Below are 24,488 nucleotides of genomic sequence, written 5' to 3'. Positions count from 1 at the left end.
TGAGAGATTTGGATGGAATTTGGTGTTTTCATTGTAATAGTTGGAATAAGGGGTACCATTCTTGTATGCTTGGAAAGCATTCACTTGTTCATTTGTTCCCCTACATTCACTTGGGTCATGTCCCAAAGTTCCACAATTCTCACATATCCCACTTGGGATTGATGAAGATGCCGTCATGGCATTAACATGATGCTTTGGTGATTTTGAGGCTTCTTCAAGTCTAGCCATAGCCTTTTCAAACTTCAAATTGATGGTATTAATGTGAGCACTAAGTTGAGCACCCAATTGAGTAACGGAGTCCACTTCATGCTTTCCTCCTCTAGTAGCCTTGCGAGGTCTACTATATTGTGAGTTATGGACCGCCATTTCCTAAATTTAGTTCCAAGTTTGATTGTCATCAACTTCGGTGAACATTCCATTTGATCCCATGTTGAGAATGTTCCTTGAATCTTCATAAAGACCGTTCCAAAATTGTTGTACCAAGAACCACTCGCTAAGTCCATGGTGAGGACATGAGCGACAAATTCCTTTGAACCGCTCCCAAGCTTCATACAAAGATTCTTCATCCCTTTGCTTAAAACCCGTAATTTGAGCTCTTAGCATGTTAGTCTTTTCCGGTGGATAGAACGTTTTGTAGAAAGCTAGAGCCAACTTCTTCCAAGAATCAATTCCGAGAGTGGCCTTATGAAGGCCCTTCACCCATTGTTTCGCGGTGCCAATTAGAGAAAAAGGAAATAAGTCCCATCCAATTTGGTCTTGAGTTACACCGGTTTGAGAAATCGCATCACAATAGTCACAAAAGGTCTCCATATGAGAATGGGGGTCTTCACTAGGCATCCCCCCAAATTGGCTTCTTTCGACTAATTGGATAAATGCGGATTTGGCAATAAAATTTTCGGTTAGATGTTGTGGTGTGGGAGTACCATTGGGTAGGTTCTCCTCGGTGGGTACGGAATGTGATGAAAACTTAGGCATTGTGGGTTGATTTTGTGTTGTATTTTGTGTTGGATTCTCTTCACCTTCTCTTGCAAAAGGGTTGATGAACTCAATAGTTGGTTGAATATCTACAACCTCACCAATACCTCTCAAATTTCTCCTAGCAAGTCTTCTATTGGTTGTCAAAGTTCTTTCAATTTTACGATCAAAGGGTAACAAGTCACCTTGTGACCTTCTAGACATGCAAAATATCAAACAACTCGAAAACAATTAGAACAAACCTTGAGGAGTTTTACTTCCCCAAGGCAAAGAAAGACACAACTAATAACAATATAAGAAAATCTAAATCAAGTTAACACCGTCCCCGGCAATGGCGCCATTTTTGGTCAGACTATATCTTTTCGGTAACTTGTCGTTAGGAGCACCTAGACCAAAACACAATTTATAGCTTCACAAACAACTCTACAATTAGTAAAGAGGCAAGTAAAGGTCGGATCCCAAGGGACGGGAATTGAGATGAGATTTCTATTGCAACTAGCGGTGTCTTAGGGGTGTCACAATTGGGTTGATTTAGAAGGTCACTAAACTAAATAACAATGAACGTAAACAAGCAAGATGAATTAAAAGGGTTGTAAACAATTGATAAAAGACACTAGGGTATCATGAGGTCATATGAGATTCATGGGAATTGATCATACAAACATGTTCTCAAATCATAAGCAAGAAATTATTGTTGTGATGGATTGAGTTGGGTTATATCTTATAATCCTAGGAAAGTTTGGGTCCCGGAGCCGAATCGATTAGATTGTACAACACCTACAAGTCGACTTAGTCTTCCCTACTCAACAACATGCATGGGCTAATGAGACTCGAGTTGGTTTATGTCTTACAAGTCTCATTGAAAAGATAGGTGATGGGTAAAAAATGCAAGGATTCATAGGCTCGCATTTCATCAAACATAACATGTGCATGAGTTGAGATCATAACAAGCAAGCAAATAAACCATGAAAGCATATTAATTTAAGCATGAATCATTCCCCATGTTGGTTTCCCCTAATTACCCATTACCCCTAGCTAAGTGACTACTCACTCATTATCATGTTGAACATGCTAGCAAGGTTGTCAATCATACCAACAAAGTGAAACATGATGAATAAATGAAAGTAATTAGCAATAATTAAAAAGGGATTAAGAGAATTATACCAACTAATGATTCCGATAATAAAGCAAAGAATAAAAGAAGTACTTGATGCTTGATTGAGAGGTTGAGAGGTTGTCAATCTCCCAATAATAACCCAAATAATCTTCAATTACCCAAAATAAAGGATGAACAAAAGAGAGATTAAGGAAATAAAACTTGTATTAAAACTTGATTAATTGTTGATTACAATATTAAAGAGGGATTTGATTGATATTAACTACACTAAAGATTGCTAATAAGAACATGCTCTTCTAATTAGACTAATGGGGCATTTATAGTGGGGATTAGGTGTAGGAATTAGGGTTAACTAAGGGCTTAAATGACGATTAAGTCCATACTTAAGGAAACGCCGGTATTTTTGGAAGGATGGGCATCTTTCTTGAATGAAGAAACAAAATTATCTGCCTGGGAATCCGTGCGTCTTTAGCACGGGACGGCCGGATTCGTGGGTCTCTGCCCGGGCGTTTTGGGGAGAAGACGGGCGTCTTCTGGGGTTGCTGCCCGGGCGTCTTGGAGTGAAGATGCACGGATTGTGAAGGTGGAAGACGAGCGTCTTCAGGACAATCCGCACGGATTGCTGGACAGTCTCATTTCTTCTTCTTTTCTTCCTTTTTCTTCATAAAATCCTTGGGGATTTTCTCGGGGATGCAAGGATCTTCTCTCATCATTGCCCATTTACTATAGTATGTACAAAGGTCTTCTAATCTTGTCTCTCCTTGATGCTTGTCATTAAATTCAATCAATTTAGTCTCGTTTTGCCATGAAAATGCAAGGTTTGTACTCCTTTCCTATCAAGGACACAAAACCTCAAAGAATATGCAAAACAAAGAACTAAAGACAATAAATGACCCAAATATGCACTAAAAAGCATGGGAACAAGGCTAATTCAGAGACTAAATATGCTCTAATTATGGCCACATCATCTACCTTGGACTAGCCCTATGGTGTTTGGATCTCTCGGTTGTTGGAGCACAAGGGCGTTGTCAGTGGAGAAGGTTATGGTGTTTTAATCATGGATGAAATGAATGACTCGGTGTTGCAAATGATGAAAATAGGCGCAATAGGACCTGATTTGGTGTTCTTGTCGAAAGGGATTGTGGTGGATAAATCATCCGATGTTGTTGTGGCTTTGGAGAAGAAGATGGACTCGTTTATGGCGAGTGTGGATGCTAAGATGGATGTTCAAACCAAGTTGTTGGAGCAATTGGTTTCGGGTATGGCTAAGGAATGGGTTGTGGCTCCTATGGATTTGGGCCGTGGTTATGACGAGGTACTAGCTCGATTGAAGGAGTTAGAGGAGCGTCTTACGGTTGTGGAAAGGGTTGTTGATTCATGCATGCATGAGGCTATTCGCCAATCCACTTCGTTGGCCAATTTGTGTAGTCAAGGAGGAGCGGTGATGCTAGTGGGACGAGCCGTGAGAGCCGAGATGCATGGGGCAAATCTTTAAGGCTACTAAAGCCTTGTCTATGAAGGTGCTCAATTTCGATCGGTGTCTCACAGCCTAAGCAACTCAATTGGGCTCGTGTCTTGATCGTCTTACCTTGCTTGAGTTTCGTACCCGTCCTGGTTATATGAACCCTCACCGTGTCAACCACAACATTCCCTAGACCGTTCTTATCATTGCCTTGCCTTTTGTTTTGCTTCTTAGACGTTTATTTTGGATAATTGTCTAATTCGGCCCATTTTGGCACTCTCTTTTTATTCGGCCCATATTCATTAAACAACTCGGTTTGTATTAGACATATCATATGATGCATGCTTATCGTAGATTAATTTATTGTTTTCTAATATGCGTTTTCATGCTTATTTCTTGTCTCGGTCGATATCACCCTAGCATTTTATGTTTGTTCTCGTCTTTTCGATGATGTCAAGAGGGGGAAGAAAATGACCGTGACTTAAGTATTTGCCTAAGCTTGCTCCTTGTCAGAACCTTTAATCTCTTAAGGTCCTTAGATGCTATACTTTATATATAAGTGGATTGTTCCTGCGTTCAACTGACTATGACTTTTATAGTATTATGTTGAGGGGGAACTTACTTTTAGTCACAACTCGTAAGAGACTTGTCATCATCAAAAAGGGGGAGTTTGTTGGACCATATAGATATATGATTAGTTTTGATAATGCCAAGTGTATACTGTATATTATATATACTCTTGCTCGTATTCGTTTGTTTTGTCTTTAGTAGATTGATTAAAGTTTACAATTTAAGCAAGTAATGTTATAGCAACCTTGGCTTTAACATTGAAGATTTGTGAAACATCGTTCAAGTATTGTTATAGCGGCTTGAGCTATAACATTGAAGATTCTTAAAGCGTCATAGTAACTGTAACAAGTTTCAAGTATGATGATTACTCAAGCAAAAGGCTCGATTAAGTCTATAACAAGCTCAAGATGAAGAGCTTATGATCAAAACAAAGAGATGATCCTACCATTGAAGATCTCCAGGAAGATTAGCTAGTATAAGACATCGTTTAATAACAGTATCTTAAGAAGTAATTTTGGGAAACTAAAGTTATCGCTATTTTACCTATAACATTACTTACCAAACTTAAGGTTATAGCCATTTCTACTATAACTTTGGGTTGCATTTTAAAGGCACGATTTTAATAATTTTAAAATCAATTTTCAAAAGATAATATTCTTGATTTATGTTTCAAAATCATGTCTGTATATGATAGAGATGAAATACGGTTTGCTTAGAATGAATAATTTACGTTATCCTATTGGTTAGTAAAACGACTTATGAGTCGTCATGCTACCTAGGGTTTGCTAAATTATCTAAACCTAACCCTAATATACACCTTGATATTTTGACCTAGGGTTTCGGCTAAGATGGGCTTATGAACCGTGTGGATGCAGAGTTAACTCCCTATGCAAGTAAATATTATTAGGTCAAATCCATAATATATTGCTATAAGATATTTTCATATCTTATCAATTATATTAGAATTACTTTATTTACTTAATCAAAATATTTTGTAGATTAAATTAAGAAGAGATAATATTTATTTCTTATGAGACAAACTACCATGCCTCACGGCACACTTAGGGTTTCGACCAAAATCCTAGTTTCTCTCTTCTACTATATATACGCTTGATGTTCATTGATTTAAACAAGCTTTTCGAAATATAAAAATTCCTTGTAAACAAATTAAGTTTAAATTCTATTCGAGTATTTTATTTGTTTTGGATTTGAAAATCTTTTACAAAAAGTCATGCTCTTTAATTTGCGTATTAATTCTTAAGGTTACGTATAAGATAATAGTACTTCATATTGTTTGTACTCGTTCAATTGTGTGAACACCTAGAAGAACAATCAAATGCTGTCTTAGTAACTTAAGATAGTCAAAACCGATTATCTAATGATATTCAAATTGAATTATAGCTAGAGTTAGTTATACGAGTGGGTTGATAATTTTGTAATCCGGAGAAAGGTACTAAAATTATTAATCGAGAATAGTGGACGTAGGATTCAACGTGTGAAGCTGAACCACTTCAAATATCGTGTGTCCTTGCAATATTCTTTATCGTTCATTTCATAACGTTTATAAATCGTTTAATTAATTAGTTAAAGTTTAAATCAATAAAATTTAATTAATTAATTATTTAGATATAAAATAAAAAGTGGGCATAAATACTAAATTCACCTCCCCCCCCCCCTCTCTCTCGAGTATTTCGACTTGGATAGACTCTTCAAGGATACTCCAAATACAGCTTTCGGTCACGATATGGTCACTATATGAGTATGTGGTGATGCCTTTTGGGTTGACGAATGCACCAACAGTATTCATGGATCTTATGAACTGGATCTTCAGCCCGTTCTTGGATAGGTTTGTGGTCGTCTTTATTGATGACATCTTGGTCTACTCTAAGACTAAGGAGGAGCACGAGGAGCACCTAAGGTTAGTACTACAGACCATGCGAGATAATCAGTTGTATGCCAAGCTATCTAAGTGTAAGTTTTGGTTTGAGAAAGTGAATTTTCTGGGCCATGTGATCTCAAGAGTTTGAGTGTATGTGGATCCTAGTAAGATTGAGACAATGTCCAACTGGGAAGCACCGAAGAATGTTGTTCAGATCATGAGTTTCTTGGGTTTAGCTAGCTATTATAGGAGGTTTGTGAAAGACTTCTCTAAGATCGCTAGGCCTATGACAGCTTTGATGAGAAAGGAGACCAGATTTCGTTGGGATGACAGTTGTGAAACGGCATTCCAAACCATGAAGGAGCGTTGACCACAGCTTCCGTTCTAGCTCTACCTAAGGGAAGTTAGAACTTTGAGGTATATACCGATACTTCAAAGAATGGGTTGGGTTTTGTCTTGATGTAGAATGGCAAAGTTATCGCTTATGCTTTGAGGCAGCTAAAGTCGTACATGAAGAACTATCCTACTCACGATTTGGAACTGGGTGCCGTGGTTTTTGCTCTAAAGATTTGGAGACACTATCTCTATGGGGCGAACTTTATGGTGTTTTCGGATCATAAGAGCTAGAATTACATCTGTACACAGAAAGAGTTGAACATGCCTCAGAGGCGATGGATGGAGTTGATTGGAGACTACGATATGGAAATCATCTATCATGAGCGGAAGGCTAATGTGGTGGTAGATGCTTTAAGTAGAAAGAGTGTGCATTCGTTGTGCATTGTTATGTCTTTGATGAAACTGAGGGATGAGATGACTAAGATGGGGGTCCATATGAATCGAAAGGTTGATGCAATCGGTGACCTGACTATCGAGCCTGATTTGTATGATGACATAAAGGGGAAACAGGAACTTGATCCCAAGATTTAAGAGTGGAAGTCAAGGGTAGAGAGTGGCACAGGTTCAAGGTTTTCTATCCACACAGATGGGAGTGTTCGTTTTGATGTGAGATGTGTGTATCTAGTGACGTGGACTTGAAAACGTTGACCATGACGGAGGCTCGTTGCACTCTTTATTCCATACATCTGGGTGGTGACAAGCTCTATAAGGATTTAAAGAAGACGTTTTGGTAGCCCGGTATGAAGAAAGATGTTGCTGAATTCGTGGCTCGGTGTTTGACTTGTCAGAGGGTAAAGGGAGAGCAACGGAGACCACAAGGTAATATTCAGTCACTTTAGGTGCCGGAATGGAAATCGAAGTCAATCTCTATGGACTTCATTATGGGGTTACCAAGGACTCAGCAAGATAACAACATGATTTGGTTATCGTCGACCGTTTAACAAAGTCAACTCACTTTATTCCAATGAAAGATACTTGGAGTAAGATTCAGCTAGCTTTGGGGTACAGGAAGCATGTGGTTCGGTTACATGGGGTACCAAAGGATATAGTGTCGGATCCAGATGTGCGGTTCATCTCACGGTTTTGGCAAGAGCTGCAGGAATTGATGAGAACTACCTTAAAGATGAGTACGACATTTCATCTTGCGAAAGATGGTCAGAGTGAAAGGACTATCAAGACTCTAGAGAATATGTTATGAGCTTGCGCTATGGAATTTGGTGGAAGTTAGGAGGATAGGCCGGACTTGATAGAGTTCATACAACAAGAGCTATCACTCTAGTATTAAGATGTCACCTTTTGAGGCTTTGTATGGCAGGAAGTGCAGGAGTCCGGTGTGTTGGGATGATAGTGTTGATGCTGTGGTTTTGGGGCCACAGATGGTGCAGGACATGATTGAGCAAGTACACTTGATTCGCCAGAAGATGAAAGCAGCTTAAGATAGGCAATAGAGTTACGCGGACTTGCATCGTAGGGACATTGAGTTTATGGTGGGTGACAAGGTTCTCTTGAAAGTGTCACCTATGCGAGGAGTGTTGAGGTTTAGCAAGCGAGGAAAGTTGAGTCAGAAGTTCATCGGTCCTTATGAGATTTTGGACCGGATAGGTGAAGTAGCCTATCGGCTAGCTTTACCACCATCGCTTGATCGGATTCATGATGTGTTTCATGTATCACAACTCGGGTAGTATGTGAGTGATCCGTCACATGTACTTGAGGTTGAGAATATTGAGTTAGATGAATCTCTAACTTATGCAGAGGTTCCTAAGGGGATCTTGGATTGTAAGGTACGCAAGACAAGGAATGGCGAAACCGTCTTACTTAAGGTACTATGGTATAATCACAATGTGGAAGGGGCCACTTGGGAACCCGAGGATTCTATGAGAGAGCGCTTTCCTCACATTTTTGACCAGGTATGTGTGGTTACGGGGACATAACTGTTGTCTTTTAAGGGGGGTAGGAGATGGTCACATGTTTGTTTTAGGTTAGTTTGAGATCGAGATGGTTTTGTTGTTGATATCTTTGAGCTATAGTTGGGCTGTTTTGTTGGTCATAGTCGGTGTTGTTAGTAGCTTTGAGTATTTGTTGTTGCCCTTGAGTAGTTGGTGTTGCTTTTGGCTTTGGGTATGGTATGAACTTTGGGGACGACGTTCGTTTTTAGGAGTGAAGACTGTAATACCACGGTTTTCTGATCCTAGTCTACTCGGCCGAACAGGGGGAACTCGGTCGAGTAGATTGTCGTGTGACTTCTGGTCAGGCTACTGCCCAGGAGCTCTCGGCCGAGTAAGTCGTACACGGCCAAGTACCCCAGGTACTCGATCGGGTATCCTGTCTGACTGGATTTATTTCAGCGGTTTGATTAAGGTGATTACAGGATATAAATAGTTCGTTTAACTGTTACTAATCCTTTTTATCAAAACCTAATCAACGTACATAACCTCTCTAATCACCCTAATCATTCCTAAGGCAAATGCGATCAATCGTGAGTCTAACTTCCGTCTTTTTGTCCCGATTTTGTTGGTAAGTTTTGTAGACACAGCCGTCCGTGCCGCGCGCACCCGCACGTTGATCGAAACAAGTGAAAGGTTTGACAAGCATGCATTTGTGGAGTCGCCATCAATTTTTATGGAAAATTGGAACCGTTCGAATACTTCACGTCATGTCGAGACACAAAGTAGTGACATGAATACTAATAAATTCGTTACGCTTAGCATTCTATGTCTAGAATGACTCTCGTGATGCCAATGAACACAGAGAGAGATCTTGAGTAAGGGGTGAGGGTACATATTAGGAAGCTCTTTTATTCGAACACCTAATCCCGCCCGCCTCGATACCAGCCTCTACTAATGATCAGGGAAGTTATTTATATTCGATATGTTGTCAATTGTATGCATGGAATTCAAAAAAAAATTGATTAATCCTAGCATGTGAAATTAGACTATGTCGGTTAACAAAAAATTTAGCACTCGATTGGGTCGAAGTTGAAATTAGATTTGTTACATTTGAATATGCCAAGTAAATCATACAAGATAAATATGAAAATACGATGATATAAATTACAATGGACTAATTACATTAGATTAACTTGAATTTATATCATAAATACGCTCAAAAAGGATTTGAAGAGGAAAAGAAAAGAAGAAATTAAGAGTTTAAATTATGAAAATATGTCGAATTAAGAGTGATAATAAGGATAATAGTCGATTAGAAACCTAATAGAAAGCCTATATTAAAACGAGACGAGTTCAGAGGCAGAAACCAACCCAGAACAGACGCAATAACAATTGCTTCCTCTGGAAGAGGCGCATCAAACCATGCGTTTTTTCTTGGGCTGGGTTCTGACTGTGAAAGTCAGACCCGTTGATTAGTCATTGTTCGTTGGTTAATTTATAATGATTATTGATGTACGACTCGAATAGAAGTGATTTAGCATGTTTATGTATTGAAGATCGTCGTAAAGCGAGAAAAGGGAATTAAAACGAGATATTACAACGATTTTTCGAGTTTTGGTTATTTATGACGTCGGATTTTACGAAGGTTGAAACTTAAACTATAAAGAGATGAGAACAGAGTTAAAGGTTAATGAAACTGAAAAAATAAAATAAAGTATGTACAAAAGACGAATTCTAAAGACTCGATATGGAAGAATCGAACCTATAAAATCGAGGTTTGTTTTAAGATGACGAAAACCCGCAAATATTAATTATAAGGGATTTAAGTCCAAAAAAAGATTTTAGGAAAGGATTTTACAAAATAAACTTTAGAAACAGAAACTCGAAAAAAGGTTTGGAGAAATAAAGAAGAAAAAATGAAACAACAGAAACCCGAGGAAGAAGAAGAAGTGCAGCAACTGAAGGTAGCCTCTGGAAGAAGCGTAGTAGATGTTGCGGCCTTTCCAGAAGGCGTATCAGTTGATGTGATTCTTCCCCACGTCAGATCTCTACTGTTTCCGTCAAAAGGTTTTAAAAAAGACGATTTGAAAGACGGTCTTGAGCATACTTATGGTATAAATTCTTACATATATAATATACAGAAAACTAAAATAAATAAAATTGGTATTTACACCCCCAGACTTACATGTTTGACGAAACGAGATTGACTAAATTGTCGTTTAGTGATTGCCCGACTTGATGTATGAATGAAAGTGCCCTTAAAAAGGATTTGAAACAGGTTGATTTGATTGATTATGTGGAGTTGGTCAAATTGATCGGTCTATGCAACGTGACTGGTACTCAGAATAATCTGAACTTACATGGTCGCGTAGAGCAAGCACGTAAGCGTCGAAAAGCAAGAGCGCGGTCTTGGAATGCAAATGAAGAAGAGAAGGGCGGACACTCGCGTGAAAAATATTGAGGCGGAGGCCTCTATTTATACTAATCACGTGGAGGAATTTAGGTAAAAGAAGGATTAGGAAAGAAATCCGGAAGAAACCTAGAAACTAGAAAAAAAACTAGCCCGGGAAGTGGCGCAGCAGGAACTGTGACCTTTCCAAGAGGCGCAACTCTTGCTGTGTTTTCTCTCGGATGGTTTCCTCCTAAGCAAGAAAAATTTATGCGGTTTATAATTAGGAATTAGGGAAGATGTATTCTTCCTTCTTCCGCAAAGAAGATATTTTCGTGATAAAAGATAAAATTTAGGAAAAAACAATGTAGAAAATTCTAGAACATTCCGACTCGGTTTTAAGACGGTTTTAGAAAATGGAAACGGTATTTGACCCAGACTCCATATGTACTCTAATTACTGTCAAAACGACCGTACCAGCACGTTGATGACGACCATGAGGTCGACTCGACTGTTTGAGCTATCACGTGTCGACGAACTTACGAAATGTCATAAATTGCTTAGCGTGGTTAAAGATACGGCCCAATCATCATTGAGTGGTTGGCGGGAGGTGCAGAAACGAGGTGTCTACAGAGCCGCCACTTTGACTGAGGCTTGGACAAGGCAAAAGTCAAAGTATAGCCCTCAAGTTAATCAAAGATTACAACTTGAAGACTATGGTAACGCAAGGCGGCTCAAGGGGTCTGAGCCAAGGACCTGTCGTCGGGAACATTTTAGAGTCTGTCGACTATCTAGAAGGGTCATTTAAAGTCCATTAGACTACGTAAGGAAGCTCGCCAGCCATAAGAAGAAACCATATCTGGGCCTTCATAGGCACGAAAACATCTTATGTCGACAGCATACGTTTAGAAGAAAACTGCTGGGATAGAGGTAGGACTTTCTGAGAACCGCCGAATAGAAGGGCAAGACTTTCTGAGAATCGCCGGTGACGAAGGCAGTGATTTCTGAGAACCGCCGAATAGAAGGGCAAGATTTTTTGAGAACCGCCAGATAAAATAATCAATCTTCATAGAAGGCGTGGCTTTCCGAGTGCTGCTGGAGAATAATAAGGTAGGACTTTTTTAGAACGTCTGATAAATAATCAAATTGGGTAGAATGCGGGACTTTCCGAGAACCGCTGATAAATAATCAACTTGGTAGAAGGTGGGACTTTCTGAGAACCACTGAAAAATAATCAACTTGGCAGAAGGCGGGACTTTCCGAGAACCGCTTAAAAAAATTTGCTTGCATCATCTCAAGCAAATCGTACTTTATTCAAGAAATATACGGGCTGTATAGTGACAATAAACTCTCGCTAGGGAATAAAATATTGCAACCGCGCGGGAAAATGTAGACTGACTGGGTGAAGAAATACACCCGTAGAAAATATACGGAGTAAATGCACTCTAAGCACTAGAGGAAATATCCAAAAGCGGGAAAATATAGGGCATGGGCCCACCAATAACGAACTTGTTTAACGAATTGAAAGCATGAGCTGGTATGAAATATGTTGCAGAATAGGCGCAGTAGGCATATGGGTTGGGGAAGAGGCACAACAAATCATGCGTTTTTTCCCGAGCTCGTTCATACTGTTGGGAAATGTGTCCTCAACAATAGTGCGATCACATGATTTAAATATCATTATTAAATCTCATTACAAGAATACGGAAGGGATGATACATAATATATATAGTCAACTGGTCCACACATATCGGTAATGATTGGCTGGCTAGAGTTTGACATTACTGTCGTGCGACGGTGGTGATCAGTTGATCCCTTGAGGTCACACCTAAAGGACGATTCCCTTAATTGAAAAGGTTAATTAATTGTATACCGATACAGATTAATTAATTCCTTAAAATTGAACAATTCAATTTGTGAGAGAGAATATTGATATCTTATTGTAATAGGATTAAATAAGATATATTTTAGTAAATAAAATGCTTTATTGCTAAAATTGTTTATTGTTTGAGAAACAATAAAGATAAGAATGAATGGTTGATTATAATTACAAGATATTGTGAATTATAATTATATGACCCATTTTATTTATGTGATCAAGTATCACTAGTCAATTTGTTGAATGTAATTTAATTAATTTATAAAATGATATTTATGTGATAAATAGGCATTTAATTAATTAGTAACATGTATCATACTACATGTGACTTATTGTGTGACAAATGACAAATTGACAAAATAAAATGGTAGTCCATTTTATGCATATATGGACCGAAATATGGAAAGAGTTAGTGGTTTAGGTTGTTTTATTTTATTTAATAAAATGGCATGATGATGCCTACCTACAACTAGCCTTACACCTACTCTTACACATCTATTTCTTGTAAAGACAAAAAGTGAAAATAGATGCCCTATTTCTCTTTATTCCAACCGTGAAAATGAGAGGGGAAATGGGATTAATTCACTCATCATTCATTCTAATAAATCACATGCAAGTTGTTCATGTATTTTCCTCTCTTCTCTCTCTTTTATCTTCATCAAAAAGATGAGATTTTAATTGAAATTGTTCATGTAAGATTACTAAAATTATCAAAGTAATATATGAGTATTAGTAATCAAATTTAAGGTAAACCACAATATAAACATCTAGTACATGTTAGTTTGTGGGATTAAGGGATTGTCTTGGGTGCTACTAATTGGAGAATCTCTACTTTGAGATTTTGTATGTTCATCCATTATTGGAAAGCTCAAGAACTAACAAGAAGGAGATCTTGTTGGTGCCCATATGATGACCGAAATTTATATGGTGAGAATATGATTTCTTCATTTAATTTTTTTAGTTTGCATGCATAAGATTTGTAATTTATTTTATGACTAAATAAATTTGAAACATATAAGAATATGTTAAGAATGAGATATAGATTTCCAACAAGCGGTATCATGAGCACAAGGTTGTTTGCATGCAAATCGGTTATTGTTTTTCCGAGTTATATGATTAACAAACAAAACTTGTAAATTTGTGATATTATGATATATCACGAAAATAATTTATGCATGTTAAAGTTTCTGATCCTAAAATGTATTTAGGATATTTTGGTTAATTTATGGATTTTATTGTTCATTTTATATAATATTGACATTAAAATGTGATTTTTATGATAAAAATGTCATTTTTGGACGAAAATTAGCTAAACTTCGAATTTTCCAGTGGTTTTTGGATATGTTTTCACACATATTATTTTTAGATGATCTGGAAATTTTCATAATTTTATGAGTTCTTATGCTCGAAAAATGGATTTTTCATGATAAAAATCGGATTTAGATGAAAAATAGGTTAATATGAGAAATATTTCGAATCTGGTCATAGAAATTTAGTATGTTGTCACATGCAATTTTAAACGATGTGTGTAAAATAATTGGCTATAATGAAGTCTTTATGCATGATTTATGGATTTTTGATGAAAAATAGCATAAATAGTGACTTAATTAGTGAATAATTGCTAAAACATACTTCATGACTAAGGAAAAACGTCACATGTTGCATTTTATTATCTTTTTCAGATCTAAAATTGAAAAGTTGATGAATATAATTTTTCTCATATTTTTATGATTTTTATTGATAAATCCGATAAACCGCAACATAGTTTTTCCGATAATTTTACGAAATTTTAACCTAAGTTTTTTGAACATTATGAGTGTCATGGTATTTTTCCAGAATGTTCATAAGTTTAAATTTTGAATTTTGAGTTTATTTGGAATTTTTGTGATTTATTTGAAGTTTATAGCATTTTATTGTATTTTTTAAGTCCATTAATGAACAATTTTAAGAAATATGAGTTAATTATAGTCAAGTAATTAGTTAAGACTAATTTTGAGTCCTAAGAGGTTAGGGTAATTAACTTGTGCATAAATATGAATTTATGTAATTTTTGTGATTATAAAACGTTGAATCACGCAAATCCGTAAAAACCGTGTAATATACGATATTGGCTCCTTAAAGGCGATTTAGCATAAAATTGGGCATGTTCATACATATTATAATGCTGCATTTTCTTTATGATTTTCATAATTTTATTTTATGTAATTTTTGAATTATGTAATTTTTACTTAGTATGACCTTAGTTTTTAATTGGTATTACCCGAAATGTATGGGAATATCGATTCGGTTGTAATTTTATTGCGATCTCGTATCACCGTCTTGTAATTTAATAGATTTATTTTATTATAGTTACAAATGTATAATAGGAAATTATGTAATTTATTATGCAATTTTATTCTTTTCGGAGTTCCCAAAGACGGATTTCTTCAAGATGGCGATACATAAAGACGGTGTTACCTCGAGATGCGTGCCTCAACCGAAGATCAAGGGACCAATGGAGTTGGTTTCCGAATATGTAATAGTTAAATAGTTTTTCTATTTTAGGAAGGCCATACTAGGATTATTTTATTTATGCTTTGCATTTTATTTTTATGTCGCATGCATCGCTAAATCGCCATAACTAAAACATGCATTATCTTTTTAATCGAGTTTATCGACCGTGTCAATTACAATTATCGTAGTTCACCGCTTTAGTTCACTTAAAATGTGATAGATAATAAATTGACATGACCTCTCGCTAAAATAAACAATTGAGACATAGCCTTACCAAATAGTAGAAACCATGAAAACCTATTTCGCGAGGGAGTGCACTCGGCTACCCCGGGGTACAAACCTTGTTACGTAGGGGAAGTGGGTGATAAATGTATATCCACCGAATTCATGTTGATGAGGGTTTCATCGGCTACCCCGTGCCCAAGTTAATATGGGTTTGGATCATGGACACATTTATTCGAAATTTGGATTGAACTCAACAAAAGTTTTTTGATAAGGGTTTCATCGGCTACCCCGTGCCCTTGTCGAATGTGTTTTGGGCTATAGATAAATATTAGAGTAATTTTATCGACCGAGAGTTCTAAAAGTAGAATCGATTAAAGAGTTAATCCACCGAGTTATATTGATAAGGGTTTCATCGGCTACCCCGTGCCCAAGTTAATATGAATTTGGATCTTGGAATCATTTATCATAGTTGGGTAGAGGTCACTATGTAAATGCTATACTTGTTTACAAGTATTATTATAACGATGAATGTTTTGTTTTCATTATTCCGTTATCATATTGTTCTATTTCTTTACCACAATTCATATACGATATCATTTCGATTTTTTATTCAAATCTCCATTAAAACATCGTAACTAAAGACAAATATGAATTTTCTTCTAAAAACCTCATTTTATCCATTGGAAGGATCTCTTGTAAAGAGTATAGATAAAAGTTATTCATTATCAAACAGGTTTTTGATTCTTGATTAACACATCTACTTACAATGGATTGTTTTTCATGTACTTAAATGAATTAAGTACATTGAAGCGATAAATTGTTTTGGTAATTAGTTTTGTCAAGAATTCGTAATTGACCAAAATAACGCAACCACTTCAATGAAAGTTTTAAGACTAAAACGAACAAATGAAGAGTAATCTTCATGAATTCAATTTTGCTTCTCAAATCAAAGATTCATTGAATTGAGTGGGAGCATTATCTTAAACCGTTAAGATGAGGACGAGGTTCAAGAAGTAAAGATTATAATGGAATTGATACAAGGTAATGTTAAAGGTAAAGTTGTTGAGAATGACGATACTAAACCTATCAATCCCGACCGATAAAGTTTCCATTGTCTTAAATGTTAGACACGAGAAAGGAAACTACCCCAAATTATTGAAGAATCAACAAGTTAGTTGTGGGACATCTAATGGGACCTTCTTCGTTAAATGTTTATTTGATTAAACATAAATTTTGCTAGTATTACTTAAATCAATATTAGAAACCGGTGGTGGTTTTCATCATTATGTTTGATACATAGGATGATTAGAATATGACGACTAGCAACAATGAAGTCAAGAGATAGAGTCATTGTGTACTAAATCTAGTTTTCGGGTTTGGAGTTGTACTTAATTGTGACTATTAAGTACATAAACTCAAAATAAGAATACAATTTGTTAAAGATACAAAAGAGGTTTCACTTTTGTGACCCTATACACCATGATTTGATGTATGGCTAGCCCATCATCAAGGTGATTATATTCTAAACCAAACTAGAATGATATATCATGAAGATGATGCAAGACTCAAATTGGTAACCCAAGATTAAACCTTAAATTTTGGAATGATGAACGCAAAGAGTTATCGAGTACTCTTGAAACCATTAGATTGTTAATGGTATATGCGTATCTTGTATTCAAAGCAAGATATCTCGTACCTTTTGCTTTAAAAGGAGATCGAGGTTATAAATCATCGATCCAAAATAGGTTGATCATCATCTTTTACCAACGATTTAAGTTGACACTAGTGTGTTCACTTAATAAGGTAAATAGAGAAATCTTTGAAGAAGTTCAAGAGTTCAAGGAATCACGATTTAGTCATGATGGGATTATCAAAGTGAAAACTTTGATATAAGCCAAATGAATTGTGATATAGTATCACAAATTAATCTCTCTTAACACGCATTATGGGATAATGTATGATTGGATAAGAATTCAAACGCTATTCGATAAGGTTTGGACTTCGATCAAGTTACTTTGAGTTACTTGATCCTTTTAGGTATTTAATCATTTTGTCTAGATTATTTTTCCACTAAATCGAATCATATGAGATATGAAATGGTAAGGGTACCATGCTTGTAAGTTTTTACAAGAAACAAATGCTCATTTTTCCCTTTTCAATTATCACGAGTACACCGGGTTTGTGGCTCGTGAAGCTGTCTTTCTAAAATACAAGTTTATTTCTAGAAGACAGAGTGGGAGAAAATTATTCAAGAGCCACAAAGAATGTTATGTCGCAAGAAACTGGTATTTCTTGGCTACATGAGACGTTTTGTGTAAAATATTGTTTCTTTAAAACCTAGGAGGTTAAATTCATCACTTGTTAAAAATGATGAATTCATGCTACTTTTAAGAAAGTAAAGAGCTTATAACTTACAAAAGAAATTGTTTGATTCAAGTTGATTACTTCTAGAAAGTAATGAACATATGACTTACATAAGAGTGTTTAAGTCACAACTCAATATAAGGCTTAGAGCCATGAAAATCCGAAACAAAAGGGCTTGATTAGTGACAAAGGGTTTTGCACTAATAAAGAGATATTTCAAAGCAAGATTGGTTGCAAAGGGTTTTGCACTAATTGAAATGATTAAGTCTATTTGGATCTTCTTAGGGATTGTGTTTCATTATGAGGATATGCATACAGCAAGTGAATCTAAAACCCAGTTCTTCAATAGAAGGAATGTATTCAATACATGTCATGAGTTTTATAGATTCTTGCAATCCTAAGATAATGTGAAACTTAAGAGAGGATCTTAAGTAGGACATCAATGAGTTGGAATCAACATTTTGATCATATGATAAAACATTTCTCGATAAGTCGAGAAGTTGTGTTTATACATGGAGTTTAGTGGGAGTTACGGAATTTTTAATTAGTCCGATATGTGGATGACATATTGATCATTGAGAATGATTTAAGACTTTTGGAGTATTATAATACATCTTGAATATCCGGATTTATGAAGATAAATCCACATGATATTAGCGTCAGTAAGAAGTCTTATGTTGATAAGATTCATGACTAGTTCAATTAAATTGAACATATTTGATTGATTTCATTTGCTTCCGTTGCTGAATCAATTAAAAAGAAATGATGTATAACACTTCATATGCTTTGAGTATGATGAATTGTTTTCAAAATCGAATTTAAGTAATCTTTACCAAGTAAGCCATAAAGATTACCCTTAAGTGCTTGCAGAAGCATTAAGGCTATGATGCAAAGTGTTTATGATGCAATTTTGTGTAAAGGTGTTACACAAGTGACAATTGACAATTGAGATTGCGCATGGTTTCCGACAAAACCATAATCAAAACACATTAGGATGGTTAAGATACCATTGTGGCAATGTTAATTAAGAAGTAGATTTTCTAGAATCGTTCTAGGCAATAAAGAACAATGAGAGATATTTATAACGGAAATTGAGTACACTTGAAATCATGAGATGTGCAAGAAGGATGAGTCCCGCACACTGTGAAAACAGTGGGAGCTATTCTTAGGCTAGAGGGCCTATGTCTTGATTGGATCTCGACACGTACTCAGAAAGTTTTGTAATGCAAATGTATACATTACAAAGGAAAACGAGTATGTAGTAAGGTTGAGTAAGGTACAAGAAGTTGATAAAACCTACTAACCAAAGCCTTCTCATAGGCTTAACATGATGAGTCATGTCATTTCAACTAAATTGAGATGAACAACTACATTCAAGATCAAATTAGATTATAGAATATGAAGTAGTAATCAGGCATTGACTATTCATATGTGATAATCGCATTTGTCGTTCGAGTTTTTACTTTAAAACTCTTTTATTATACTTTGTTACATCCAAATGGGTTATAGAGACAACATTGAACCCCGTTAAAGTGAACACGGATTAGCATTGTATTCGCCCATAGTCACTTGTATGAGGTGACGTCTCGAAGTGACTAGAGTGTGATGCGATTGATGGCAAGTTCAAGTGCCATAGAGTCATGTGAGATGACTAGTCGATCACATAGGCAGACTGTTAGGAACACTTTGTCGGGCAGTGACCGCTTATAGAGTTCTGGCAAATTTATAAAGCCTGGTCGTGGCGAGAGCTACTATAGTATTCCAATGAGTCGATTCTTTTGACTAAAGACTGTTCGCCTAAGATGGCACAGTTTCAGATTAGCTTTGATTTATGTTACTACGACCTTCGTAAATGGGGTCAAATGGGCATATTTTGGGTTATGATGGCTGTGGCTAGTCGAAGGGAATAAGTGCGATAGGAATTGTCCACCCCCTTGTCAGGGTTAAAACAATATCTCAGGGCCACTCGAGGAGTAATGAACTGGAAATGCGTGGCCACGCTCGGAAGGTATCTATGATAGATAAATCCGGTCAATCAGTTATTCTCCAGATCGAGGAAACCACTCTCGATATGATCACTTGCAAGTACGACCCGAAAGACACCTTGCATTGAGTGGGAGATAGTAATAGGACAAGAGAATTGGTGACGCACAACTTGTCGAGGACAAGTGGGAGATTGTTGGGAAATGTGTCCTCAACAATAGTGCGATCACATGATTTAAATATCATTATTAAATCTCATTACAAGAATACGGAAGGGATGATACATAATATATATAGTCAACTGGTCCACACATATCGGTAATGATTGGCTGGCTAGAGTTTGACATTACTGTCGTGCGACGGTGGTGATCGATTGATCCTTGAGGTCACACCTAAAGGACGATTCCCTTAATTAAAAAGGTTAATTAATTGTATACCGATACAGATTAATTAATTCCTTAAAATTGAACAATTCAATTTGTGAGAGAGAATATTAATATCTTATTGTAATGGGATTAAATAAGATATATTTTAGTAAATAAAATGCTTTATTGCTAAAATTGTTTATTGTTTGAGAAACAATAAAGATAAGAATGAATGGTTGATTATAATTACAAGATATTGTGAATTATAATTATATGACCCATTTTATTTATGTGATCAAGTATCACTAGTCAATTTGTTGAATGTAATTTAATTAATTTATAAAATGATATTTATGTGATAAATAGGCATTTAATTAATTAGTAACATGTATCATACTACATGTGACATATTGTGTGACAAATGACAAATTGACAAAATAAAATGGTAGTCCATTTTATGCATATATGGACCGAAATATGGAAAGAGTTAGTGGTTTAGGTTGTTTTATTTTATTTAATAAAATGGCATGATGATGCCTACCTACAACTAGCCTTACACCTACTCTTACACATCTATTTCTTGTAAAGACAAAAAGTGAAAATAGATGCCCTATTTCTCTTTATTCCAACCGTGAAAATGAGAGGGGAAATGGGATTAATTCACTCATCATTCATTCTAATAAATCACATGCAAGTTGTTCATGTATTTTCCTCTCTTCTCTCTCTTTTATCTTCATCAAAAAGATGAGATTTTAATTGAAATTGTTCATGTAAGATTACTAAAATTATCAAAGTAATATATGAGTATTAGTAATCAAATTTAAGGTAAACCACAATATAAACATCTAGTACATGTTAGTTTGTGGGATTAAGGGATTGTCTTGGGTGCTACTATTTGGAGAATCTCTACTTTGAGATTTTGTATGTTCATCCATTATTGGAAAGCTCAAGAACTAACAAGAAGGAGATCTTGTTGGTGCCCATATGATGACCGAAATTTATATGGTGAGAATATGATTTCTTCATTTAATTATTTTAGTTTGCATGCATAAGATTTGTAATTTATTTTATGACTAAATAAATTTGAAACATATAAGAATATGTTAAGAATGAGATATAGATTTCCAACACATACCCGAGTAAAATAGAACTCAGCGCGAGTTCTATGTTTATTTCAACATAAACTATTCTTCTTCTTCTTCTTCTTCTTCTTCTTCTTCTTCTTCGACATAAACACAAAACCCAATAAAATTTCATTAAAATTTGATCAAAACTCACCATAAATCATGACTAATCCAGGTATGCATCTCTTCTTTGCTTTAAACTTGCATTTGTAGCTTGAATTAGTGGTAGAAAATTAGGGTTTTTGCCCAAAAATGTCAAAAAATTGGGGATTTCATCCCAAATGAATTTGTCCCTTTAAATTGACATTAGAAATGTGCAATTGAACATGCTAAGATCATAACCATGTATTCATTTTGAATTTTTGTTGAGTATTGATGAAATGAGACAATCTTGTACTATGCCGCTTAAAATGGCTCGAAAATGGTCTTATACTAGTCGGTTTTTATAAAACGTGATGTTTTGAAACCCTTGGATAATGGGTAAACTTGCTATCATATCAGAATTTCCGTTTGTGACAGGTCTTTCGGGACACTTTTTGCATGGGTTTATGCTATAGTAACGAAATACTGTCGAAATTTCGGCTCGTGGCTATGACTAGGCTTAATTTAGGCACGTAGGAACGCAACTTTATTACATTTGTTGACTTGCCCGATAATAGTGAAAGAATAGCTCGAACAAACGGCTTAAATAGCCTCTAAATGCCTTGGTTTTCTCCTTTTTTTGCAGAAGACGTGCCTTCTACTTCGAGGAGAGACCCCATTGAGGTGGATATTGATCCCCTTTCGGCCATAGTGGTTCACACAGGGGTCGCGGAGGAGATGGAGGAAGACGAAAAGGTTCCTAATAGGGTCACCGTGAGGAGGAGGGGCGTGAGCTTGTGCCTGCGCCTCAGTGGGCCGATAACTGAGATGACCGACATCTCATTTGGGCAGCAAAGAGGCACTTGTCGTTCTGTACGGCAAGAAGTATGGTGAACTTTTGATCTGGCTTTGCATTGAGTCATTTCTTTATATTCTATCTGCTTTACTTATCTTAGGAGCTAATAAATCTTTGAAATGCAGGAGGCGGGAAATATGAGGTCATTTTCTGGGTAAACGACCATGATGGAGGCCTTCAAGAAGTTTTCGGAGGAGGAAAAAGTGATCATCGAGCGTGGGGCTTTCAGAGCTTTGGTGAGGGGTTGGCGTGAGATCAAGAGAAAGAAGATTTGGGCCAACATGTGCGTGATTCGAGCCTTCCTGGATCATTTCTGGGATACAACCTCGACTTTATATATGCCTTTTGGAGAGTTTGGGGTCACCTTGGAAGACTATGACATAATCTCCGGCTTGCCTTGTGGAGAGGAGCCGATAGTGTGGCCTACGACGCCCATGAGAGTAGATTCAGCTGAGGCTAGGGGTTTGATCGGTTGGAACCTGGCCAGAGCCGCGGCTAGGGTACCCGACCTAGTTCCGAGTTCTTACGTCAATGATTACTTTGATGGTATGGTTCCGGCGAGGGTGCACACGACTGCAGATGGTGGAATGGTGCCTCCTCCACCGTTGTACAACTGAGCAGCTAGCCCGTATGTGGCTCTGGTGGTTTCTGTCTTCGATTTACTTCGGAGACAAGGGGGAGAGTCTATCGATGAAGCTTATTCCGCTCCTTGCTGACTTGAGTAGACTGGGTCATCTGGACTGGGTTACTCCTAGCTTTGCGGTTCTCACGCAGTACATGAGGGCCATGGTTCGTCCTGAGCTGATGGAGAAGTGGATTTCTCCTGCTACTGTCGGTCCAGGTCTCATTTTATAGGTATGAACCTTCCTTTATTTCTCTTTTAATTTTTTAGAGATGATAGATCACTTTATAAATGAAAGATCCTTTAGAAATGAAATGAATGATCAATTGAATATATTTCCAAAATAGACAATGAAGGATTATTTGAAATGAATTTGAATTTTGAAAAATATGAAATATGAAAGATCATGACTTTTTGAATCAAATAAAGGATTATTTTTAGCGGAATGAAAGATCATTTTGAATAAAATGAAGGATCATTTTGAGTGATTTATTCTTTTTCGACATGGTTGTACACGTACTTCCCTGGCTTTGCTCCTACAAGGGCCGCGGATGTGGCGAGAGAGTACCCCGTGGTCAGATACTGGATCATGTGTCGGCAAAAGAGTCAGCGGTCTTCCTACGACTTTTGCAGGAGGGGTGTCAATATCGTGCAGCTTAACCGTGTAAGCACTCTTGTTTGCTATCAATTTTATTCGATTTTCTTGATTAATAGTGATCATATAAATGACCCCTAGTATCCATTTTAGTGGGTGTCGAGACCCTGGTAGAACTACTCTGGCACTCCAGCCTTCGTAGCCGACGTTCTTCACCCTAGGAGTTCGAGTAGGCTGCTTTTGACGACGCCCATGGGACCTGTGTGGTACCTGGGTGAGCAGTTGGCTCGGCAGTGCCTCCATGACGTCTTCGTGGTTCTTATTGACCCTCCACAGATGATATTTAGGGAGCCTTCGGAGGCCGAGAGGACGGATGACCTGGCCGGAGCGAGTGGTAACACTCTTTTCCTCCCCGAGCTCGAGTACTCGGCACTTGTGCGGAGGAGCCTGGCGTACTTGTCGATCGTGGTGAGTATACTTCTTTCTTGGCTGTTTGAAATGATGAATTATTTTGAAAAATAGCTGGTAAAAACAAACTTTATTTGGCAGGAGATCGAGGTGGTGGGCGTCGTGCCCCCAGTTTTTCCCGAGATGTTGGAGTACCCGGGCCCAGCTGGTACGACGGTGCCCATGGAGATCCCATCTTTCACTAAGGCGGTGAAAGAGGATGGACTCGACAAGTGGCAACATGTCGTGAGGATGGAAATCCCCCAGTTTAGACTTGTCTTATCTTCTTTTTGAAGTGATCGTGTAAGAACACGATATTATGTCTTTGTTTTTTAAAATGGAAATGCAGGTGGCACCGTCGAGGCATGTGGAGCTGTGGAGGATGGCCAATCGGCTATGAGCGACGGCTGTGGAGGCTCTTTCGGGTGGCCGAGTCTGCAGGTATGAACCTCCCTTTCTTTCTTTCTTGATAAACATGAGATGTTTGAGATACTTTCAGAGTACTTGTCTTTCTATGCTTTGTCATTTATAAGTTTTCTTCATTTCCGAGGGAGTGTGAGCTGGAGAAGTCGCGAGAGGAGACGACCCGCCTGTCCAGGGAGCTGGAGGTTTGAGATGCTGATATCGCAATTATCGAGGCAACGGTGGCAGAGTTGAGGGGTCGTCTGGCTGATCGTCGCAGGTAGACTTGTATTTTGTACATTTTACTTTGCTTTCAGGCATGAGCTCAAGTTTCGTTGTATATATTTACATTTTGCTCTGTATATATGGTGGCCTGAG

The 24,488-nt window shown here is 37.1% G+C and overlaps 1 non-coding gene across 1 annotated transcript; it reads left to right on the top strand.

Annotated features, from left to right (window-relative positions):
* The first annotated feature begins 496 nt into the window (after positions 1-496).
* Positions 497-603, top strand: LOC141624058 (small nucleolar RNA R71). The gene has a single exon (XR_012533870.1). It is a non-coding gene; the product is annotated as a small nucleolar RNA R71 (small nucleolar RNA).
* Positions 604-24,488: the final 23,885 nt, after the last annotated feature.

Source organism: Silene latifolia, chromosome X (assembly GCF_048544455.1).
Source record: "Silene latifolia isolate original U9 population chromosome X, ASM4854445v1, whole genome shotgun sequence".
Lineage (NCBI taxonomy): Eukaryota > Viridiplantae > Streptophyta > Magnoliopsida > Caryophyllales > Caryophyllaceae > Silene > Silene latifolia.
This window is presented reverse-complemented; position numbering and strand designations above follow the sequence as displayed.